At 38.3% G+C, this 23719-nt stretch overlaps 1 protein-coding gene across 4 annotated transcripts in view; it reads left to right on the top strand.

The window, feature by feature from the left end:
• Positions 1-23719, top strand: part of RNF19A (ring finger protein 19A, RBR E3 ubiquitin protein ligase) — a 60792-nt gene that overhangs the window by 6416 nt on the left and 30657 nt on the right. The window lies entirely within an intron of this gene.

Raw genomic sequence — 23719 nt, 5'->3', positions numbered from 1 at the left:
AATGCAAAGAAACGTGGCTGTAAGATGAAGTGTGTTCAAGGTTGAAGACTTTATTTTTAGCATGTGTACTGGAAAAATAATTTTTTTCAAGACTTCTCCACTGTGTGTCCTGATGGAGGTGCTCTGACTTTGTGTTACTCTATCTTAAGTCAATTATAAACAGAATAAAGCCTTTAAAATTACTTACTTTTTTGCTGAGTTAAAGACCTTGCTGTAGTTTCCTGAGAAGAGCAGTTACCTTCTCAGTTTCATTTTACCTGTGAACCTGTATCTGATACTTACTTTTTGTTTGACTTTGCATTTTCAAAAAAAGGAGTCAAGCTTTCCTTTATATGACAGTGCTAAAAATACATCTTGGGAGACCAGGGGCCCTTCTACTCAGGGTCAGAGATGGAGGTATCAAACTTCTAGGTCCTTTTTAAGCAAAGGGATCTTTAGTGCTTATAGCCTTTGAAGCCAGGCTGTTGCTTTCCTCAAGTGTAAGATTCTGCAGTCAGTGCAAGTTTATCTGTGGGACAACATGGAGAAGAAACCTGCAAAGCTATTGTGCTTGCTATTTCTCTTAATTTCACCACACCATGGTTTTAAGCCATCTCCATTTGGACTGAGGGATTTTTGTATCTAGTGACCAAAAGTGTTTTCCTCCTTAAGTTCCTACCTGACTAGTTACTTTTTTCTCTCTTTTCTTTTTTCCCCTTCCTGTTCCTATTTGCTGTTGCCTCTTTTTTTTCCCTTTATGTGGCAGTATGCTTTTCTTCAGACTTTGTTTGTGTTGGTGGTGCGTAGCTGCAGAAAAGCAGACTTTGCCTTCTGTGACCTGACACCAGGCAGAAATTCAGCCAGGGTAAGAATAGAAGAGAGCCCTGTAAGCTCAGCACAGGAGTCCCGAGTCTTTCCATTATTAACAATTAAAGATGATTCCAAGATGAATTAGGTAATGGATTAACTAACTAATGAAAAGAGAACAAGGATAAGCAAAGAGAAAGATCCTGCCTTGCAAGAATTCACATTATTAGGATTACATGCTGCCTGCCTGTCTGGAAAGGAAGAACAAGCTCCCCTGTTTTCAGTGTTAATTTAGTTAGTAGATAAGGTATATGATGTGCCAGATAAACTTATCCTTTGCCATTGAATTGAAGCTTTGCAAGGAGGTGTTGTTTACTGGGGAATGGGTTAAGAAATAGAAGCATCCTGTTTAGTCCTGCCCAGCAGTGCTTCAGCTTTTTCTGTAAAACAGTAAGCAGTGAAAACGCTTTCTTCCCACCTCCTACACCCTGCCCTAATCAACATAAAATCGTGGCTGGATCTAGACCAAGAAGTGTTGTTTGAGTAAAATATGAAGACAGTGACATGGTTTTGGTTTCATTGTTGCTTTTTACTGTTTTGTTTCTGAGGTGTGAGGTACTGCTGTATTTTTTTAGGGCTATATAATCATACCCTTTTTCTTATCTCAAAGGTCACACAATATTACCTTTCTGTTTTAAGGGTAACAAATAATTTCTAAGCCACAGTTTCAACCTAAATTATCTCCCACAAGCTGTGAGGATCTTTGCACTGTATGCCTTTTAAAACCATTATATGGAAAATGGCATATGCACAACTAATGTAAAGCCACAGTATGCTGCATTTGTGGGACGGATTCTCTTAAATGTTCTGTAAATTTGCTTTTGTTCATCTCTGGTGGTTAAAAGTAAAAATAATAAAGAATATGTATTTAGATATGGTTGGTGTTCCTCCTGAAATGCATGAAAACACACCTCTACCGAGTACTCAGGAGAATAGTTTTATTGTGCTAAAGTCGTTCAGTGAGAGAACGAATTAGAACTTTGAAAGGAAGGAGCTTCCAGTTGGCAGTAGAGTGAACGAAAATACAACACTTTATGGAAAGCCTTGGCAGATTGATGATTTTATCTGTAAAAAAAGCAATGTAGGTACTGAAGCTCTCTGTAAAATGTAGTCCTACAGTTAGAACTATTACCTTTAAAGTTCAGCTCTCTGAAATGTGTGCTTTGTTTGCACAGTATTACTCCAGACTAGTAACTGAATATGGGTGGTTTTGGATTATCATTGATGAAGATAAAACCTTGATTTGGTGATTTGATTTCCTTCAAAAAAAGGAGGTTATTAGATTTACCTTCATTATCACATGACTGTCAAGTCATCAAAGTAGTTGACTGGAGTATGGCTTTGAGTAAATACTGTCTAACTCCATATGTACTTGCAGTAACTTTAACATCTCTAATGGGCATTCTGCAAAACAGTGCATTTTGTAGGTGAAGAATGGCTCAGGTTTTAATAGCGTGTAGAATGCAAGAACTCTTGTCTTCCTATTGTAAAGATGCTGGTAGTTTAACTTTGTTTCTCAGAAACCATTGTAATGAGTGCACTAGAAATACCAGAAGCAGGTAGGTATGGCTTCTGCAGCAATTGGATGACTTATTTGCCCTGGTTTTGTAATGTGAAGGGTTGCACATGTCAATAAAGTCAAATTGATTCTGCCATTGCGTGTGGTTTATTGTCATTTTAAGGTTTCAGGTCAAATTCTCAAATGTTAAGAAATGCCAGAATTAAGGTTGAAGAAGCAACCATAGTTTGATTACCTTGTGAGCCTACCTTTTTTAAGTTATAGTCCTTAATTATTGTATAATTGGTGGGTTTTGGTTTCTTTTTCTTCCCCACAGAAACATTCCTCAGAATAGATTTCCCCTGTCTACTGGGGAGTCCGTCTAGGTTGGGCAGCAATAAACCTGGTCTCTAGGGTAATTGTTTCCTTTGAATAAGTTTGGAGAAACAATGCAAATAAAGCAGAAAACTGAAAAGATTTTCTTCTTGCCTGATGAAGGCATCTGAATCCTGTCTATGTAATATCAGTGGTATTTCTTGGTTTGGTAGGGGGGAGTGGGGTGTGTGTACACAATTGATACGGCAGGTATCTTTAAACATAATTTGCTGTGTAACGTACCCAAGAACTTAATTTCTTTTAGGCTCAGATCAGGGACCTGAGGCTGGTAAATAAATCCATCCTTAATCATATGCTTTAATATTGTGTCTGTTAATAGGGATAATAACCATGATACTTCAGTGGGATGAATATGGTATTTGACGGTTTCAGCAATATTAATCTAACATATCAGTGCTCTGCAATGGCCTATGAGGAAATCAGTTCCTGCTTTCAGTGTAGCATTATATGCAGTATTCTTTTTCTTTTTAAATTTTTTTTTTTTAGATAGGGGGCATGATGAGTAAGTACAAACAAAATACTGAGTAGTGACCTGGTAAGTGTGACCTGGCAAAGATTCTATGGGGGGAAAGAGATAAAAGCCATGCAATTAAACTGTCATAATGTACTTCAGCACTCATTTCCAAACTCCAGGGCTTAATTCTGTTTACTTGATGAAGTTATTTCTAATGTAGTTTGTATGCTATTTCCTAGCTGTTAAAAATAATAATTGCAATCATATCAGCAGGTTTGGAAGCTACTCACTAGGCAGACCGCTGCCATTTGAGCTAGTGGTATCTAATAATACTCTGTCATGCTTTATAGGGATCAACCCTAGACAGTATGATCCATGTGCTTATGCAGAGGGTTTTATGGATGTCTTTGGACTGTGGAGGATGGGCACTAGAGGAGGGCATGCTTTGATAGTACAAGCCGCTTTTGCTGCCTTTTTTATTTGTCACCAACAATATAGCTTTTACTTTCTGCATAGTTAACCATGTTTTATCCAAATCCTATTCACATTTAGTCAGTTACGATTTTTTTAGGAAGGTATCTTAGCCAATCTAAATTCATACCCTTTTCAATACCTAATCTGATGTCTTTGTCTTTCTCTCCTGTCATTTGGAGATGCTCCCTCCCTCTGTTGCCAGTTCAACTCTTTGCAGAGTCTCTGTTGTCTTTGTGCTGTGCTTGTTAGCTCCTTTTCCTCTTTTTTTTTTCTTGTGTGTGTTTGTGATCAGCCAGTCAGTTCTCCTGCCTCACTGGGTTTTTCATGAGATATATTGTCTCTATTACTTGTGCTAGCGTTCCCACATTACTTCCCTGAACAACTCCTGTTGGTCTCCTCACTCTGCAATCCCTGTTTTTTTTCTTAGATTTTTCTCTCTGGCACTCTCTGATGGAGTCTCTGTTCAACCATCCTATTCCTGTTTTGGTGCAGACTTCAGTCACCCTTCTGGCAGCTACCGCTTCCACTGTTGTTAGAATTACAGCATGGTTTGGGTTGAAAGAGACTTTTGGAGGGCGTGGAGTCCAGCCCCTGCTCAAAGCAGGGCTACTCCTAGGTCAGGTTGCTCAGGACCATGTCTAAGCAAGTTTGGGCTATATCCATTATTGTTTTCATCTACTCTTTCCCCCCAAGCCCCCTTCTCTCCATGAGTTTAATCCTGCCCCCTCCACATTTGGTTAGAGTATCTTTTACATTGCTGTTACTTAGTAGTGGGATCTTGGAAAGGGTAAGTCAGCTTCCTAGCTTTATTTTCTGGTACTTTGACCCAGTGTATTGTGCACCTGGAAGTGAAAGGAAGATTCTGTTCGATTCCAGGCTGGATCAAGTTCAGGAGAGATTTTAGCAGATAAAATATATACTGTTTGCTGAAAATAATATATTCTTCTTCCCCCAGTCCCAAAAACTTGAAAGCATGGCTATGTTCACATTGCTGGAAGGCTCATAACATGTACATCCTAGATACACAGGTCAGAATTCAAATTCCAGCCTCAAAGTGTGCTAGTGCTAAACCTTTCCAGAGAAGATACTGCAAGTTTTAGATTTATTTTCTTTTCCAAGATAATTTTCTTCATAAAGTGTTGTGGTTTGGGGGGGGGTGGTGGTGGTGGTGTGGTGTGTTTTTGATTTGTTATTGGCTTAAGTAGTTTTGTTGAAATAAGAGTGCAGAAGAAGATACTAGTATATAACTTTTCAGCCCAGTTTGCTTGAGAAGATTCTATGCAGATTTGGAAATAAGATGTTATAGTGGGAAGCGTCAGGCAATAGTAGAGTTACTAGCCTTTCTTTTAACACGAAATCATTGTCTTTTGAAATAAATTACTTACTAAACTGTAAAAATAAGGTGAGTCACAATGCATTTAACTTCTTATTACTTTGGTTTCTGTTTTCAATAGCATGCTTATATTTTTCCAATTTGACTTAATCTGACTGTCTGCTTACATTCTCCTCCCCCATAGCATCTGCTGTTTAACCATGAGGTGCTATATCCATCTTTGCTTTAAGCCTGCTGCTGCCTTTTGTAGGACTGCTGTACTCTTTTATGTGCTGCTTTTATCTGGCCTGTAGAGGAAGGTCTAGTAGATGATTGCCTTTTGGGAGTTAGTCTCACAGAATAGTGTAGCAAGCTACTTCGGAAGCTTGCCTGCTATCGTAAGACATTGTTAATTTAGGAAATAGCCACAGTGGTTTAAAATGTTAAACCTGTTACCACCTCCTATTTGTTAATGTCCTCCTCTTGGAATTTACTAACCTGCAGCCATCAATATAATGAAATGAATGCCTTTGCTTCCATTCAGATCGGGAGATGTAGCTTAAGCCTATCTTACAGGCTGTTTAAACTGAACATCTGACCTCTCTCTGAAGAGGGCAAGGTGGCCCTGTTCTGAATTTCTGCTGCAGGGTAGGTTAACCCACAACAGAGACAGCATGGGCAACTGCTTGTACTAATTTAAACCATTTAAGCCAGCTCAGTAGGGGCTTTATCTGTAGGGCTTGCAAACTACATAGTGAAGCTTGCTGAGCATAGGGTCCCTCTATACCAGAGCCTCTTGCTCTGGACATTGGATTGCATTCCCTTTAGTATTCAACATTTTAAGATGCAGGGAAATAACTTCATATCTATCTACCTTCCTGCAGAACTTGTCTGCCATGTTTCTGTCCACATCGAGTTGCTTTGTGCATTGTTGGAGGAAATTATATTAAAATAAAAAAAACCTGCAAGCTGCCTATCTGGACATTAATAGAATTTTTTAAATATATTTTTTTCCTGTGGAAATACCTTTCTTAGTTATATATGCTTAATTAGTCTTAAAGAACTCCAGGTATTACTATGACTTAAGTGATAACTGATTTATAAAACAAGAAGTAAGTTTGAACTAAAACTGAGGGCACAATGAAAACAAATGGTGTAGTACCTTACGGAATTCTGCAGTCTAGCTTAAAGTTTCTTTTTTTTTTTAAACTACGTATTTTACCATTTAATTGTAGTGATGTTGAAAATTTTCTTCATGTATTTACATCTTGAAGTGACATTGGTGTTTTCCTGGCACTGTGATCGTTTAATTTTGTGCTTAGGGCCACAAAGCAGTGCTTGCTAGTACTGTAGAATAATACCCTGTGGTTGCTGTCCTTTTGTAAAGTAGTAAGATAAATATTCCTTGCTAGAACATAACTTTAACTTAAGGAAATGTTTGAAAGATCTCCTGTGCTGACATAAAGTTCCTTTTTAAGAAACTTAAATAGCTTTTCAATGAAATTATACACCGGCTTCCTCTAACGTATTTGTGTAATGACTTTTCTTTGGAACTGTAGGAGGAAATAAATGGTTTCAAATAAACAGTGAAGCTCCTGACTTCAAAGTACTTCCTTCAAAAGTGAAATAACTTCACTTTCCTTTCTCAAATGAATGAAAACCAAACATACCTTACCTTGTTACATTTTTTTTAATCCGTGTGTATAAATCTACAGGGATTTTCATCTTGGGTCTTTTATAGGAAAAGAATTATCAGGATAGGATACCTCAAATTAGGTTACATTAGGGACATGGTTTAGTGGTGGACTGGTAGTGTTAGGTTAACAGTTGGACTCTATGATCTTGGGGGTCTTTTCCAACCTAAATGATTCTATGAGTCTATGAATTAGTGTTGGAAAAGATTTACTGGATTTATTATCATCTGTTGCATATCTTTATTATGGTGATGTAAAAAGAAAAGTTCTCCGTGGAGGTAAGCTCCCTGGATGAGAAGAGGCAATACAGCTAGATTTTTCTGCAGTGATGCTGCAGAGTGGTGTATTTTCTTCCTCAATGACTCCTTACCTAGAGTATCCCAAAAATAGACTAGATAGCATCTGTTCTCATGCTGTGCTTAACCAGGACATTACTTAAGGAATATAATTAAAACATAATAGTTTTACTGGTGAAGGCTGCTTAATTAGGATGCCTGCAGATATTTGATCTTCAAATAAGCTCATATATGCATACAGATCAAATGCTCAAAAGTGTTGGGCAGCCATTTGTTTTCATTGTTCTTATTATAACTGCAGTATTGAATGCTCCTGAAATTCTATCTCATTTAGATTTCGTTGGCAGTTCATTTCTTCTGCAAATCTGACGTGTAAGGAAGGCTTTCCCCCATCCTCTTAGGATGCTGAGTGTATGTACTCTTGCTGTGTTAAGTGTATGTTCAGCATTTTCAAAAACTTGATGCTTTTTTGTTTACTTTGGTCTGTTATCAAAACTTTTTATTAAACTGTGCTCCTTTAATATTATGCCCTGTTATATAGTGCTTTGAGCAATCTCCTGGAAATAACATAATTTCTAAGATTTCTATCAGTTCAGCTCTACTTCCCAGCAGGTTTTTTGGTAGGTTCGGAGAAACGTTTTCCAAGTCCCTGATTAGTGAAATATTTTATTCTTACTGACGAGCCAGACTGGGTGTGAATTACATATGAGTACAAGCACTATGTTTTATATACCAAATGCTCTTGCTAGCTCAGTAATTGGTCTGATTTCCTCTTGCTTTTAATCAGGGCATATTATTAAATGTTATAGCATCAAACCCATTAAATTATTGGAAAAAAAGCCCAGTCACAGCTAGATAAGAATGTACCTTGTTTCATTAGAATAAAGTTACTTTAATTCTTTTTTTTAAGGAAGCTTTTTTTCACAAGCTTGTTTATAGGTTAGAATAGGTTAGTATGCTTACATTGTAATAAAGTACATTGCTTTCCATCCCATATTTGGTATTTTGGGAAGGATTTTTTTTGGAAGAAAATATTTGTTAGAAAACTGAAATACTAATGTATATGTATATGGCCATAAAATTTTAACTTCAAGGTTTTATGTTTGGCTTAACAGTCTTAACAAGCTTGTTCTAGATTTGAGGGAGCTTGCGTTTCTCACCAAAAATTGTATACTAATACTCTTTTTGAGAGGCAGAACTTTGAATTACTGGAGCATCTGACATCCAAGGCATCAGGTTAAAAATTTTCTCCCTTGCCAGTTGTGGTTGAAAATTAGTTTATAGCTAATTAATATATTTCTCATGCATTTAAAATAATGAGGAAAAATAAGATTTAGAGTTAAAATAATTTTTTTTCATAATTGGATTGCTATTACAAAAATATTAGATATTTTTCTTAAATTCATTTATTTTGATAAAAAAGTGTGGGTTACTTTAGATGTTATATGTAATAAGAGGGAAATATGGAAATAGCAGGGAGTTATTTCACCCTGTGCTGTAAAGGAAAACAAAGGGAATTCACCTCTGAGCCAAAGTGTGGTACCTGGTTTAACTGTGCATATCTGGTCAGGTATCTAAGAAATCTTAGTAATATGAAGAGTATCAGTATAGTCCTGCTGTTTTGGTGGGGTGTTTTGGTTTTTTGGTTTTTGGGGGTTTTTTTGTAGCCGATATCGTGATTGACAGGAGGTCAAATTTCCCCTCCACCTTTGAAACCAAACCAAATCCAAGTCCTTCCCCAGCCCAGACTGGGAAAGGACAGAAGTTATGCATTGGACTGGGGAGACGCGTTCCTTTCTGACCCCTGGAGGTGGCCGGTGAAAACTTTGCAGCCTGGGATTAGGTCACTGAAAGAGATACCAGTGTCAGCTGAAAGACATCCAGCATGCTCCAAGGGGATTTTATGACAAGTTTAATAATGCTTCACGAATTAGAAAAAAAATGTGTTGTCAGTTTGCTGTGAAATTTATTATTAAGACAAAAACCGTACCTGGTCAGGATGCAGTTTGGTTTGTTTTTTTTCCCCTGTAGACTAGTTTAGATTATAGTGGAAAATATATTTTAGTCCAAAGTTGAAATTCAAGTGATTACTGTAGTATCTAGTTGGGGTTATAGCCTGGTTCTCCTCTTCTGCTGTATATGCAATTAGACAGCTGTCTTAAAATGTCCTGTGACATCCTGAGTCAAAAAAACCTGGATTTAGACTGCCATCTTAATTTTTTGTGGAAAGACATTTTCTTCAATATTTGGCTTCTCTATCTTTTTTTTTTTTTTTTACATGGTTATTTTTGCTCCTCTTAAATAAGAGTTGAGATAGTCCAGAAGAAACAGTGCTCAAGGATGACAGGATTTTGCTCTTGCATGGGAAAGTGATTTCAGAACTTGAGGTTAATTTTTGCTGTTGTCATTGTGTCTTATTTCTTAAAGTTCATTGAAGGAAGTCTTAGTGGAATGTAAATGCAGTATCAACAGCATATCTGTAAAACGAGGCCCAGAGTTGTTAAAAATAAACCCTGTTGTGTGGAAAAGCTGGAAAGAAAATGAAGGGTTCCCTGTAATTTGGCACTGATGTTTATTTGGCAGCCCTCCTGTCTTTTCTTATCTTGGCTAGTGTTCCATCAGTCAGTGTACTTATATATGGGTCCCTTAAATTCCATTTATTCAATAGCCAGCTGAAAATGTGATGCATCAGAAAGACTGGAAGAACCCTGTGATATGCCATAATAAAGAAAAAGACACAAATTTGTTTTCCTTTTCTGAACAATCCATAGTTACTCTACTACCTATTAAACTGTGATTTTTAGATCAATTTGTGTATTGAAGTTCCTGTCACTTTAAAAAAGAATGAATCTTATGTAAGACCAAAAAATTTCGTAGTGTTTCTTCTCAAGGTTTATTATTTCAGTCTGATTCATTTCCTGTTTTTCTGCTAATGCACTGACAAAAGCAGAAACAAGTATCCTTCAACTGTTTGTTTGTAAATCTAGAACGTATGTAATTTACTGTATTACAAGTGACTGTATGTATCTGTAAATGATGCAAAGATTTATACAGTACTTCCCTCTGTCAGTCTCTGGTCATGCACTTGCTTCCCCGGCTGAGCCCACTGCTCCAAGGCTTTGCATCTCTCTAGGTGGCAATTCTGTTCAGATATGAGACAGATGAGGATAAGTTAGAACTTCTGTTCTCATATCATAATGTGAGAATGATAAGATATTCCATAAGATTAGTAGCAAATTAAATACTGATTTTAAAGGAGTAATTTTTTTTGATCTGTGTTTCATTAGGCTGTTGAGCTCATTACCATAGACTCCCTTGGGGATTGACAGCACTGAGAGAGAGATTTGCTATTTATATGGATGGCAATATAGAAAGTGCTAGAACATACTGGCAGGGAGATAAACTTACTTTTTGGATTTGAAAGCAGTCTGGCAAGTTAAGAGTTCATGTTTAGGGCATGGGCCCAATGGGAGGTTTCTTTCACCTTTCATCTGCACCATGGAGTCTTGTGTACTCTGGAGACAGGATCCTGTACTCATGAAATCCGGTGCAACTGTTCTTATATTCTGGTGAACTTTGAGGGTAGTTGGGAATGTCAATGATTATTTAAATAACAGGGTGTTTTTTCTCATGGTTACTGATATCTTGAAATGTATTAAAATGGTGACATTTTAGTGCATTCTTGTGAGATTTACAATGTTTGAGTAAAATATAGATTTGCCTTTATACAACTGATATTAAAGGTGTAGCAAAAGAGTATGTCTTACATAAAAGCTAAATCCTGTCTGTCCCTTTCAGGCAAATGCCTCGAAAATGATAAGCACTTCCAACAGGGTATTTTTTCATGATGTTGTAGTTCATGCTGTAATTCACAAACTTACGAATTAGGAGACAGTTGGAAGTTTGCAGTTTCTTTTACAAAACGTAATCAAATGAAGTAATTGCTTAAATGGCTTTTTAAATTAAATTTGGGATTATAATAGTATAGTATTTAAATCTTGAACTTGTATTTCAGAATTAGTTTGAGTGATAGTGTAGCAGGCTTGGTCTTGTACGTATTTTTTTTCTCGGTTAGGGAAGACTTTTTCACTTTGGAGAAGCAAAAGCAAGGCCTTCAATCTTTTAAATTCTTTTTATAGTGAGCTTTTCTATGTGTAGAAAGTTTTATTAGGTACTTAACTATAGAAAATTTCATCTAAAAGTATTGACCTTTTTCTGTTACAGATTATGAAGTTAGTACTGGAAATGTGATTAAGTTCTTTGGGATTGTTTTTGTCCTTTTTAATCAAGTATTTGTCTTTCCTTCTAGATATGTGAGTCCTTCAAGGATGAGAAAGGAGGTCTCTTGAATGGCATTAATTACCTCCAGGTCTGCCATTACAGACCATGTATTTTGCTGAGCAAAGAAAAATTTAAGGGCTCTTTCTTCAGTGACGTCAGTCGTATGGAGGATATTGTACTGTAAAATGAGCAGTGGATAAAAGGGAGAAACATAATCTTTTTGTACTAGCACAGTCTGTGGATATTTGAGAGAGACTATGGGGATATGTATGAGGGAGGAAAAAACATGCTTTATTTCTGCTCCAAATAGTGATGGGATTTATAAATGTTTTTAAGGATAGCCATGGTGATGAGAGACTGGACTGGTGTGCTACATATATTAGAGTACAGGCAAATGAGTGCAAGTTGTGAAGTTATTGTGACTTAATGCTTAGTAGCTCAGATGTAGGAGGCTGGCTGTTCATGCGATCCCAGGCTAACTGTGAGATAAGACACGTTCTCCTCTGTCGTCAGGCAGTTCTGTGCATTGTCTGTGTGAGAGTTTAGCCAGTCATGTTAGCTGTCTGCCTCGACCTCCTGTCTGTAAAATAAGAGCAATGCGTTCTTTCTCTTCATGCTTTGTTTTTAGAATTTACGCTATCTACGGAAAGACACACTTACACATATGCTAAGTGTATGGTGGAAATGGTCTTCATAGGTGTTAATTTTGACTGAGGCTGCTATCATCAAGTAAGCAACAGAGAATTAATCTTTTTAGGAGTGTATGGCTGTATGTGTATACAATACTTGGAACTGACAGTATCTTGTATGAATAAGATTGTTTAATACTTCACATTATGAAACCAGGCATTCAGGTTTTTTATTATATTTCATTCAAAATGTAATTGGTCTAAAACATTTCTATTTTGTGGCTCAACTTGGATCTTAAAACAAACAAAAAACCCCCACCAAATACTGTTTCTGAGAAGGCAGAGGAAAGGTTTCTTATTTAAAAATATCCCTTGCAACTGCTCTGAGAAAGTTATAATGTCTGTGTTTTTGGAGCAGAGGTGGTTGTCTTTTGGTTTTTGTTTTGTTTTGTTCCCCCCCTTTAGAGAAGCCTTACTCCATCTTTATTCTTTCCCTGTGAAAACTTGCAAAGAATGGCAAATTTTTAGAAAATGCTTTTGAGTGTTTTCTTTAAGGACTGGTTGGTGTGACCTAAATTCCTGAATATTTCACATACAACCAGACTTTTTCAGCCATTGTAGCAATTGGTGACATACTTAAATTTTGTTTCCCAGCTGCCGGGCATCAAGTCAGTAATGAGAGACTCAAGTGAGAAGGGGGAATGCTTCCTCTGCTCTTGGTTCTCTGCCAGGTCAAGAGGCTTGAGACAAAGTGGGAGATGCCTACCTCCAGTCCAGACGAGGTAGAGGAAAAGGTGGTGGGTATAGGCAACGGAGGAGGGAGAAGGAAAAGTGTATGCCTTGAGGAAGAGTAGGAAGAAAAGGTTGCATGCTGGGGTAGAGGAATTGAGGGTGATGAAGGCTGAAGGTACTGAAACAGCTGTTTTTAAACTTTTTAAGATCAAAAGTTTAAAAACCCTCCCTTCTTTTTATGATAGCTTTTCCGGTTTCCCATTATTGTTCCCCTCCTGCCATACATGTATTTTTGTAGCTCTCAAACTTGAGCATCTGCAAAAGAAGATGATAGAAGGGACTGTTCACAGGTATTATCCTTAACCCCTGCTAAGTATTGGCCAACATCTGGGCCAGCACAGTGTCATGTGGGTTCGGTTCCTGGGGAGGGAGGGATGGGAAGGTTAAATGAAGCTTAGCCCTGGATAGCCCTCTAAGCTGTGTCTGCTGTTCCAGGAGCATGGATTTATTTCACAGTTTCTTGTGTTCCTCCACTGAGATGTATTGCACAACCCCTAGTTCAAAAAGCACTGCAGCAGACTGTATTCTCCTTGACAGAAGGCATTCTTTTAGGTTTGTTTTCCTCTTTAGAAACCCATTGGCCAATATTAATCAAATCCGTTATGGGGATAGAAGTTTCAAAGAGAAACTAATTCTAGCTAATGCTAGCTAAGTCTTCTCATTTGGTGTCTGCACATTACTAAATTGTATAAAATTTGTGTAAGAGAACATTCTCATGCCCTAAAACCAGAAAAAAATATTGTTGACATTTAAATCATTATAGACAACAGCCACATTATTTGGAGCATGCTGGGGTATAAACTTGGGATAGGAAATGCTAGAACGAGGAGTCTGTGGTAGCCTCATTTGTAGAGTGTTTATGTGGTGTTGAGCAAGGCCCTTATAGAGTAGTTAGGTGTTTGTTTTCCTGTATGCCCATCTTTAGACATTCAGGTGTTTATCTGCGGGTAGCTAATGCTGTCAGTGCTCAGCATAAGTTTTGAACCTATGTAATCCTCTACTGACACAAAACAGCCTTACAACTTTGGTAGCCTGCAATATCTTAATCTTATTTCAGGTGGCAGTTTTAGCCTTGGTGTCTGTTTCCCATTTTGCAAATTTGAAAAATCATCTTCCATTGCAGAATTAGTATGAAGATTTCACAGGAGTACTCTGAAGATTGATTTGTTAATGTTTTTGAAGCCATTAGTCTGGTAAAAATGTCTTATGGACTTGTGTGGTATTTGTGAATTCAGTGTTGTATGATGTTGTAAAGCAAAAGATGTACAATACGTGAGCTATGGGGCCTCATTTAATAGGGAAATGAGAAATAGCCATCCATGGAATGAGGCCAGCACCAGAAAAATCAGTATGTCTGTGTGATCCTACAGGAAGTTCAGAAGCCAGACCCAGCCTTTAGGATACTTCCATCTGGCTTGGTGCCCTTCTCCCCAAGACCTGGAAATGGCTGCTAGAGCACTAAGTGGGATCCAAATAGCGGTAGTCTTCCATCGTCTCTCACTAAGAGTTCACCTACCTGTGCTATACTTGCAACTTGCCCCTGTAGTAAGTAGCTAGCTGCTTGGGTGGGAACTGGCCCCACTTAATCTACACATCTGCCTATAGCACCCTGGCTAGCACCCTGGCAGTTGGATCTCTGTTGTGGACAGGGGAAGAGGTGTCCTGATGTCCCTGAAAGTGGTGATGAGGATCAGATATTCACATGCAGCCATCATACGTGCTGAGACTGGACCAGCATTTGCATTGCCTTCCAGTGCATCAACTACACAATCAAGTGGATGGACGAGGGATGCTGAATTTAGTTTCTATGGACAGCTTGCATTCTGGTATCCTTATTTTTTGAGCACTCAAATGTGCAATGTTAAATGTCCAAACAGTTCTTAGTGTAGCTTTGTGTGTCTCTGTTATCTGTAGAGTATCTGATAGTGTTGTGTGTCAGAAGCAGATAACACATTTATTGGGGCAACGACTTTCTGGGGGGCAGAAGAAGGATAAGATTGTCTCCTGTAACCACATTGGCACCTGTGATGTGATTGTGGTAGCCTTGCTATGCAATTCCTGCCGGGTATGGCATGGCTGTGTTGGACTTTTATGTAGTATAGTTAAGTACTCTATGGGAAATACTTGATTCTACATGAAAAACATCTTAATACAAAAATTTTATTGTCCTGGTTGGTAGAAAAAGACTTGGTAGCTCAGCTTTTTTTGGTGTATCTTGGTACTCTAGGCAAATGTAAAAGGATTAGAAAAGGTGTCCTTATTAAGATAGAAAGTTAAAGTAGGAACCCTAGTTGCCACAAATGCTGAAACACAGGTGTGATCCAAGCCTGTATATTAATTTCCTTCTTTGTTATCAAGCCAAACTTAAGGAGGGAGTAGAAGATGTCACTTACACAATTACATTACACCAGGCTAAGAGAGTAATGAAAAAAGGGCAACTTCTAAAAACTTGTACTTTTTTTTCTTGCTGTCCTGAGAAAAAATTGTCACATCCTCCCCCCTTTTCCCTCCTCTCAGTAATTTGTATGCCACCTGGTTATTGATGAGGTGAAATTAGTGAACAAACAATATTGCAACAGCGTGCCAGTTGTAGATACTTGTGACTTCTCTGGTAGCTTATCTCTCACTCCACCCATTTCATGTTTCTTCTGTCTTTCTCCTTTTCCTCTCCCCCCTTCTGTCTCAACAGCGCAAATCTCTCTAGGATTGTAGTTCCAGAGGTGACTGGACTATGTGACTGGGCATTTGGGGGACATTAAATAGAAAGGAGAGGGATTGTACCCAGACAGGGAAAGCTGTTGAGAACTTGCTAGTTGTTTCTGACACAAACTCTTTGCTGTTTCATTGAAAAGCTGCAAATGAACAGCTGAAGCTGCTGTAACCTCTCTAATGGGGAAGTGTGGGCAGATATAAACTACTCCAGTTATAACAGAATTTAAACAAAGCGGTATCTTTTTGAATATAGCTGTTATCTTCCCAGTATGGAACAATGCCAGCCTGACCAGCAGTTATTTAAAAAGGCTGCACTCAGCGTACATTTCAATTTGAGTTAAGGCTTGCTAGTGTAAGTAAATAATGACAGTCTTGCGATGCGAGCCGGAACAATTCCTTTTCAGACATAGTGTTGTGACATGAGAGTTGACTTGGCAGATTGTTGTTCTAGTTTATTTGCATTTATTATTCATATTCTCTACCTGTTTTGATGTTAGAAGCCTTTTGAATGTGCCTTGGCCTTTCTGCTTCCTTAAATTACATTGCACAGCACGCTCAGTTATACAACTGTGATAGCTACAAGGTGACAATTTTCTTTTGCTGCGTGACAACACTTTTGCTCTTCTAAGGAGGATTCTTTAATAATACTGGCTAAAACTTTGCAGTAGAGTACTTCCATAGTTGCACACAACTTTAAAATAGTGAGGAATCACTTTTGTTCCTTCAATCCAGTATTTGATAGCTTTCAGTCTGTAGAATGATTTGAGGATGAGTGCTGAACGGTGGGATTGCAAATCAAAAAGGTCAGAAATAAGGACAGAAAGGGAATTGTCATGAATGCCTTTATTGATAATGGTGATCTTAAAAGATGTGAGCAGGAAAAAGACTTGAGAAAAAAAGGAAGGAAAGAGCAGCTAAAAGAACTTCAGAATTAATTTCTGAATAACTTTTCAGTTAGTTTCTTATTTTTTTTAAAAATGCAGTGTTGAGTAATTCGTTAGAGAATACTCTATAAGCCCTCCTTACTGAAAACAGACTTAATATACCAGAAACGTAAAAAATTTGCAATTTTTTGCAAAGTGAATAAAATTTGTCGAAGTATCTACTGTTTTGAATCACAGACTTGAAGCTTCTAAATAACTATTAAATCATAAAAATTCCTATTTTAACAACTTGCGTATGTTCAAATGACCTGATTAAAATGTCTCACTTCTAGACTACTAGAACTTTTTTGACATTTTGTATGCCTTATTTTTCAGGTAAAGTTGTTAAATTTCAAATCACTGAAAAAGTTGATCATGCAATGGAAACAGATATGCAACTGAAGTTTTTGCAGGGGGCTTTCATTCCTCAATAACAGTGATTGGGCCTGTTTTAGTCTCTTTGGCACTGGTACAGCATATGATTCATTTTTGTCTCATGCTACCTGTAGCAAGGAAACCACACGCGTATTGCAGTGTAACAAGGTTAGGGAAGTACATTTCAAATCAAATATGAAACAGTCATCAAGGATATTTATTAATTCTGTGGAAGTTTCATCCTGCGTTATAGAGCAGACTTGGGGAAAAAATGAATCTCTCACACGGGTGTGTTTCACCTTCACTGTAGGCAGTTCTGTGCTGCCTGAAGAATGGAGCTGGTAATAATACTCCACTCGTGAAACCTTAAATAGTTTTGGAGGTTTTTTACCCTGGCTGTTCCCCCCCCTCCCCCCCGAGACAACATACTGCGTTTTTTGAATTTGTTTCAATAGCCAGAGGAAAGGTCTGGGTTGAGACTAGAGCCTAGGATTTATACCTGTGTAGTAATCCTTACAGTGGAGAGGAAGGAAGCTGTGATAACTGGACTTTCCAAAGAGCAGCTGGCATTGTGTCCAGGTATTTTGTATTGATCTGGTCTTGCTGGGAGATGGCAAACGCAAATACAGGTTTGCCCAGATCACAGTCCACTGAGTTGGAACAGGATCTCTTAGTAAACTACAGTTAACTCCAGGTAATGTTTGATAATGTCATTGGGTTATCTAGAGGCAGACGTGGCCCTTTGTGAATATGAAACTTGAAGCTCTTTGGGGTTGGTTTTCATTCAAATGTCAACATCATCTCTGGTTTGTCCGGTTTCTCTGTCAGACACTCATTTTTATACCAGGAGCTGATTTTCATTCAAGAAGAGAGTCATGTTGTCAGTGGCTGTGGAAGCTAAGTGTCGTTATGCTTGAATGTTCGTGTGCAGGTTTGTAAAATCCACGTTTTAAATCTGTTTCAGCTATTGCTGTCCTCTGTGAGGGTTCTTCTGTTTCATGTGGCACTCGTTCTATGTCAGGCAGAAGCTATGATAGAAGTGAGGAGCCTTTTGTAATAAATGTATGTGGGTAGCTGAGAGTAAGGTGTGAAGATGGCTCCCAAGGTCCTTGTGCAGTGAGGTGACTGCGAATGTCCTTTTGTGCACAGGCTTGAGTTTGAGGATCTGTGACGTGAGCTGTCACGCTTGTGAACGTGCCTTCATGCCTGTGTGTGGCTTGCTGAGAGTGAATGCTACCTTTCTGAGTAAAAATTCAGAATGTTATTGGTGTTGGATTAGAGCAGAGGTGACCCCTGGTAGCTGTAAAAAGCCGAGTGAATAGAGGAGGCTTTTGAGTTAATTCTTGAGATCTTAGTATTATTGTTCATTCCCCAGATAGCCAGTGTGAGGTATTCTGCCACCATCATGGACACAGTGTCTGCAGGCAGTTTCGGGAATCCCTTCATCTTAAGTGATCTGCAGAGTATACAAACTGTTGGCTTTGGCTCTAGTTTCTGCTTTTAGAATAATTCAGATGTTTCTTACTTGAGGCATCTGTCTTGTTTTTGAAGATGGAAAAGACGACAAATGCACTGCTGTCTGCCCTTATTCTGTCTGGGTCAGGCTGTGTGGCCCGAAGGGACAAGGTGTGCTAGCTGAGGGCTTGTGCTGCTTTCCTGCCGAGCTGCTGTGACCGGCCGGGAGGGCGCGAACAAGGCAGCAGGCTGCAGCTCTGCCTTGCCTGCTCTCCGGTCGCTGCTTAGCTGGTTGCTTCAGCTGACCTCCTCGGCTCTTACTGACACTGCTTTGTTCTCTTCCTCGCTCTGGTTGATACAGAGAATTTACCTGAAGCCTGGAAAACGAGCCAGTCACATGGAGAGACTGTGCCTGATACAGCCATAGTCTCAGACTGAAAAACTGAATTTGTGTTCCCCCTCTTCCTGCTCTTCTGCATTTGTTTTCCGATTCAGGAATCCAACCTCTGAATTGCATTAAGTCTCTGTTGTGCTATGTAACTACTTCAAAAGCATCTGTTGGCAAGAAAACTTTGATGCCAGCAAAGCTGGGGTGAGGTTTTGCATTGCACACATTCAGTCGCTCCGGTTGGTGTCAATAATGGCATGTTGGAATTGAAGCAGAGTTGGGGGGGGGGGATCATTGTGAATGGTGTTTGTAGCCTGCTACTCGGTGTGTATCTTTTGTGGGTAGAAAATGTACTTGACAAACTATGTATTGTCCCATTTGTTTATTACAGACATTTCAGTTATTTTGTAAATATTTGTGCCTGACAGTCCTGGCTTGCAGAATATTGCTTTTAGCTCTTTAAATTGGGATTACAGTAACAGTTCTTTGCTGGTGTTCCAAGTAAAGATATTTTTCAGAAGCAAACTACATGTATTGCTCAAGGAATTTTTTTCCAGTGTTAACACCAGGTTTAGTTAAGCAAAAAAAAAAAAAAAAAAAATCAGTAATCATGTACTGCAATTTGAAATTCATAATAGTTAACTTGCAAGTAGAAAGAAAGCAGGGACTTAAAGACACTGTGAATTTATGCTCTGCCATAGAAAGTGGTCTATTTTTAAAAGGAGCAAAGGATTGATTTTTTGCTATTCCTGATTAAACAAGTATCTTTGACTTGGAAATAAATATGAAAGCCTGTGTGTTAGATTCAATTTAAGATACTTGCTTCATCTAAAATTTATCTGGATGCAAGCAGCTCAGGAGAGCTATATTTAAGGCCATCAGAGCAAAACTGTGGATGTTACTGTGACAGAATTCAAAGTCAGGCTGGAGGATTGCAGCTGATTTAAAAAATAAAAGAGGAAGCTTTTGTATTGTTTACAAATTATTTACTCTGCTTTTTAAAGGAAAAAATCATCCCGACATTTGAGGATTATATTTTGGGTTTAGACTAACAAGTACTCTTGGCCTGAGGCAGCATCTTCTGTACTAATTCAGTTTACCAAATGTGATGTTTCTGTGGTCTAGGAAGCTTTTAAATCTGACTTAAGGTGTTGGGGTTTTTTTAAAGTTTTACTAAAAAGGGTATAGTTGAAGGCGTATTACCAGTGTTACTATTTAAAAACCACAAAGTATGGTTTTACCTCAGAACCTGAAATAACGCAGGTTGGTTTGGAGACTATAATTAGAAAGTGTTTAGCTGTTCTAAATAATGGAGAAAATAATCACAGTAGCTTTTCTAGGAATTGCATTATGCTTGCTTCATTTTTTTCTTTTGTGCCTGTAATTGTTTGAAATGGATGATGTGTCACAGTCTGTCGCACAAAGGGGCCTAACTAATGATGTTTCCATAATTGTGTAGAAAGAGCTGTTTAAGACGATGCTGTGTGGAGGAAAAAAGTAACATCCAACAAAGTGTGTTTAAAGACTTGTTAGAAAGAATATGTGAGTTTGCATGTGTAAATGTGTGGGGGGTGTGTAGAGGGGGAAAGTGTTAGGGGGAAAAAGGCTTTGTAATCCCTCCTCAAAAGTATGCGGGCGGGGGAGTTGTATTTCTGAAATACTCCCCGTGTTGTGGGGCCTGGCAATGGAGGTGTAACTGGCTAATGTAGGCCATGGAGTAAATGGAATAGTGCAAATACATCTTGACCCACACTTATTTTTCTCCTTTCTGGCAGTTGCTCACTGAGTGTGCCACTGAGCACTGCTGCAGCACTCCTCAACTGGCAGAGGAAAATCACTGTAGGTCCCATGCATGGTTGTTTTTTTTTTTTTTTCCCTGACTCTGTATTCTGTTAAATGTATTAAGCACAGCAGGGAATCTTTGAGTTTGTTTTTTGTTTTTTTTTTGGGGGGGGGGGGGGGGGTAAGTTTTTGGTGTGAAGCATTCTGACAATCCAGAATGTCACAGCATTGCCAAGGTTTCATCAGCACCATGTGACCCAGAGCGTCACCTGACATGCAGGACTGTCAGGCCTCTGGCTAATGCATGTTGGCTTGCAGGGGATTCACAAACTCCCCCAATGCCTCATTAACGGCATCCAAGCACGAAGCGATGAGGACTAAGTTTCACAAGTTTCACAAGAGCAAGTCTTTAAAACCATGAGCGGATGTTTTTGCGTTAACTTTTCTAGCCATTTGATACAGCAGTTTTTTGCATAGAGAAACTCTTAGTCCCCAGTCTATGTTACAGTTACACTGTGTTGCTGTCAGTGAAAAATGTTTGGGAAAAACTGTCATCAACTAAATCCTAATGGCTAAATCCTGCTGTGTGCTGACATAACATATTTTTTTACATAGTATGTGATGTTGTTGTAGGTGGAATAACTGTGCTAGCAGAGTAAGTCCTCCTGTTGGCATATATTGTATTTCCAGCATAGGTACAGCATCAGATATACTTTAAATGACAAGCATTCAGCTTCTTGCTTTGTGCTTTTTAACTAGTGTTTATACTATTTATAATGCTAGTGGAGTCTGTCTGTAAAGGCTGCTAGATCGTTCCCCTTCTCTTGCCCTGTCTATGCTGAATGAGCTCTGTTGTTTCAGCCTGGTCTTTTTTATTTATTTATTTTCAGCAGGACTGGAAGAATCCCTTCCACTAATTCCTTCCCCTAAAGAAGCATCAGTAAGATTGAAATTTTAACCTCATGTATTCGTAAGCAAAGATCTGTGTGTTTGATGGCCAGTCGGTTTGTCTTTACCTTCCTTTTCTAATGTTCTCCTTTTGTTCTACATCAAGTTCAGCTGTAAGATAAGTTTCGTGGTACTTCTGCCATTTCCTGACGCCAATGGTTTTTCTGGAGGCAGTGAGTGTTTCCTGTCTGGAAGCTAGAGGCAGTGTTCCTGGCAGGATGGAGTATTTTTGTTTCCCTGGCTAGACCTTTCCCTGTCTTTGTTTTTGTCTCTTTCTCTCAGTTGTTCATTCTTTTTTTTGATCTTGGTCTGTATTTGAAATTTCACCATTTTAACTAGAGCTATCATTAAACAAAAAATGGACTTGGTGATTTCAAATACATCCATGCAGTATTTTTCAGTTAACATACTGACAGAATAAATTCATAGGCCAGGCAGCAGTAGAATTGGGCATGTTATACTAGGTTTTGCACTAATCTTGCTTCTTGAACAGGAACAGTTAGTTACGCTGGTGTAACTTTGTACCTGACCTGAGGGCAGTTTCAGCAGTTACGGCATTAGCCATAACAGAGTTCAGAAGACTGTCATAGTTCCTGTCTGTATCCTGGACTTGCTGCTGCTAGAATAGACTGGCATGGATTATTCACTCAGTCACCCAAGTTTTTCTGAAAGTTTTATATTGAGTTGTATTTACCAAAATTATTAGTTTCTCTGTAAAGAGACTTATATCAAACAAGACCAATGCACAGTAGCTATTAAGTTCTCAAGGGCTGAGGTACTGTCATTTTACAGTGGCTTAGTAAGTTGCTGTGAGTTGTCACAGTGGCTTTCAGAAACTGTGACCAAGTTCTTATCCCAGGTAAGGTAACACAGCCTAACTTGATCTCACTGGAAGAATTCAAAACTTATTAACTTGCTCCCTTTTAGTTACTTTAGTTAGCTTACTTTATAAGTTTTATTGAAAGTATATCTGTATATCCATTTTGTTAATCAAACTAGTAAAATAGCACCAGAGGATTAAAAAGTAATCCATTAGTAGTTTCTAGCGCTTCTTATTTTGAGGCAAAGCTATTTCAAGATCAGTGCGTGTTGTTTGGGTTGTTTTTTTTCTTTTTCTCCCCTGCCCTGAAAATAGAGGTTGGTTACGCCAGAGAAAAAACAGAGCTGGAAGATGCTGCCAGTCAGCTGGTTAATATCTTTCCTCAGTGCAAGACAGAAACCTCTGGCTCTTGCTGAATTTAAAAATCAATAGGAGCCAGGAACTGAGATCTGTTACCTCTTATATATCCCCCCCAAGCTGCTGTCTGTCTGGTATGCTGTTCAAATTCTGTCTGTGTGCTTTCTCTAGAACTCCTGCTCTTGGTTTCAGGCCCCTCTACTACAATATTTGTCCCACCTTTTATCTTGGTACATTTTATCTGGTTTGTTTTTATAGTGGGGCAAACTTTAAAGACTGCTTGAAAACAAAAGCTTGTCAGAATTCAGTATGTAGCCATTACTGTTTGATCGGGCAAAATTACAGACCTGAAATTACATCTGCGTATTCTGGAAATTTGTGACTGTTGGTTATTTTCATTTTGGAGCAGCTTTTCTGTAGGAATGATCTCAGCATTCAGGAGTGTTGCAGTGTTTTCCGCTTGCAGGATGGGTCACACTGCAGGAAACAAAACTTTCTGATGATATTTCACTGGTGTATATATTTACTCTGATTATTTTGCAATGTATAGTTTAGAATAAAAAGCAGCTTCAGGAAATTCCGACGTATCATTCCGTAGTAGTTTTAAGGAGTAAAACCAAAAGTAGGGAATACATGCTTTCAACTAAAATAAATATAGAGCTAAAAACCTCTGAAAATTTGCTTTGGGATTATTTTGCTATTGCTGTTGCTAGATAACTTACTTTGTTTCATTTATGCTTTCCTTAAGACTGCACTGATGAAGTATCTGGATCTGTTCATACCATATAAGCATTCTCAGAAGATCAAATTCAGAATTAAGTTGCTTAGTTCTTTTATATTGACTGCGCTTACAGATGATTAGGATTTTAAAAGCAGAATTTACAGTATATTTTTACTTTACAGATGGGAAAGATTTTGGGTTTATGGGAATTTGTATTTGTCTCAGGCAGGTCAAACAGCCATTTGTCAATCTTTTGAATGATTCGTTCATACAGGCTAATTTTCAGCTGATGGTCAGAAAGAGTGCTTAGTTTAAATGAAAGTATTAATACAGTTAGATTAAAACTTTTTTTTTGTGCGTAGGAAGCTTGTGCAGTTTTTAATCCCTTAGTGTTGCTTCCACTTTCCAGACCACTAGCTAGTCAGATGTTTTAGAGCGTTACTTCAATGTATATATAAAAATAAATCTCTCCACAGTATTCAGAAGTGAAAATACATGCCCATCATTGCACAAAGAGAATACATTCCCATCACTTACACAAGGAAAAAATTGTGCTAGTGTGAGGA

This window comes from Mycteria americana, chromosome 2, assembly GCF_035582795.1.
Source record: "Mycteria americana isolate JAX WOST 10 ecotype Jacksonville Zoo and Gardens chromosome 2, USCA_MyAme_1.0, whole genome shotgun sequence".
In the NCBI taxonomy this organism is placed as follows: domain Eukaryota; kingdom Metazoa; phylum Chordata; class Aves; order Ciconiiformes; family Ciconiidae; genus Mycteria; species Mycteria americana.
The sequence above is the reverse complement of the archived record's forward strand: the minus strand, read 5'-3'. Positions and strand labels throughout refer to the sequence as shown.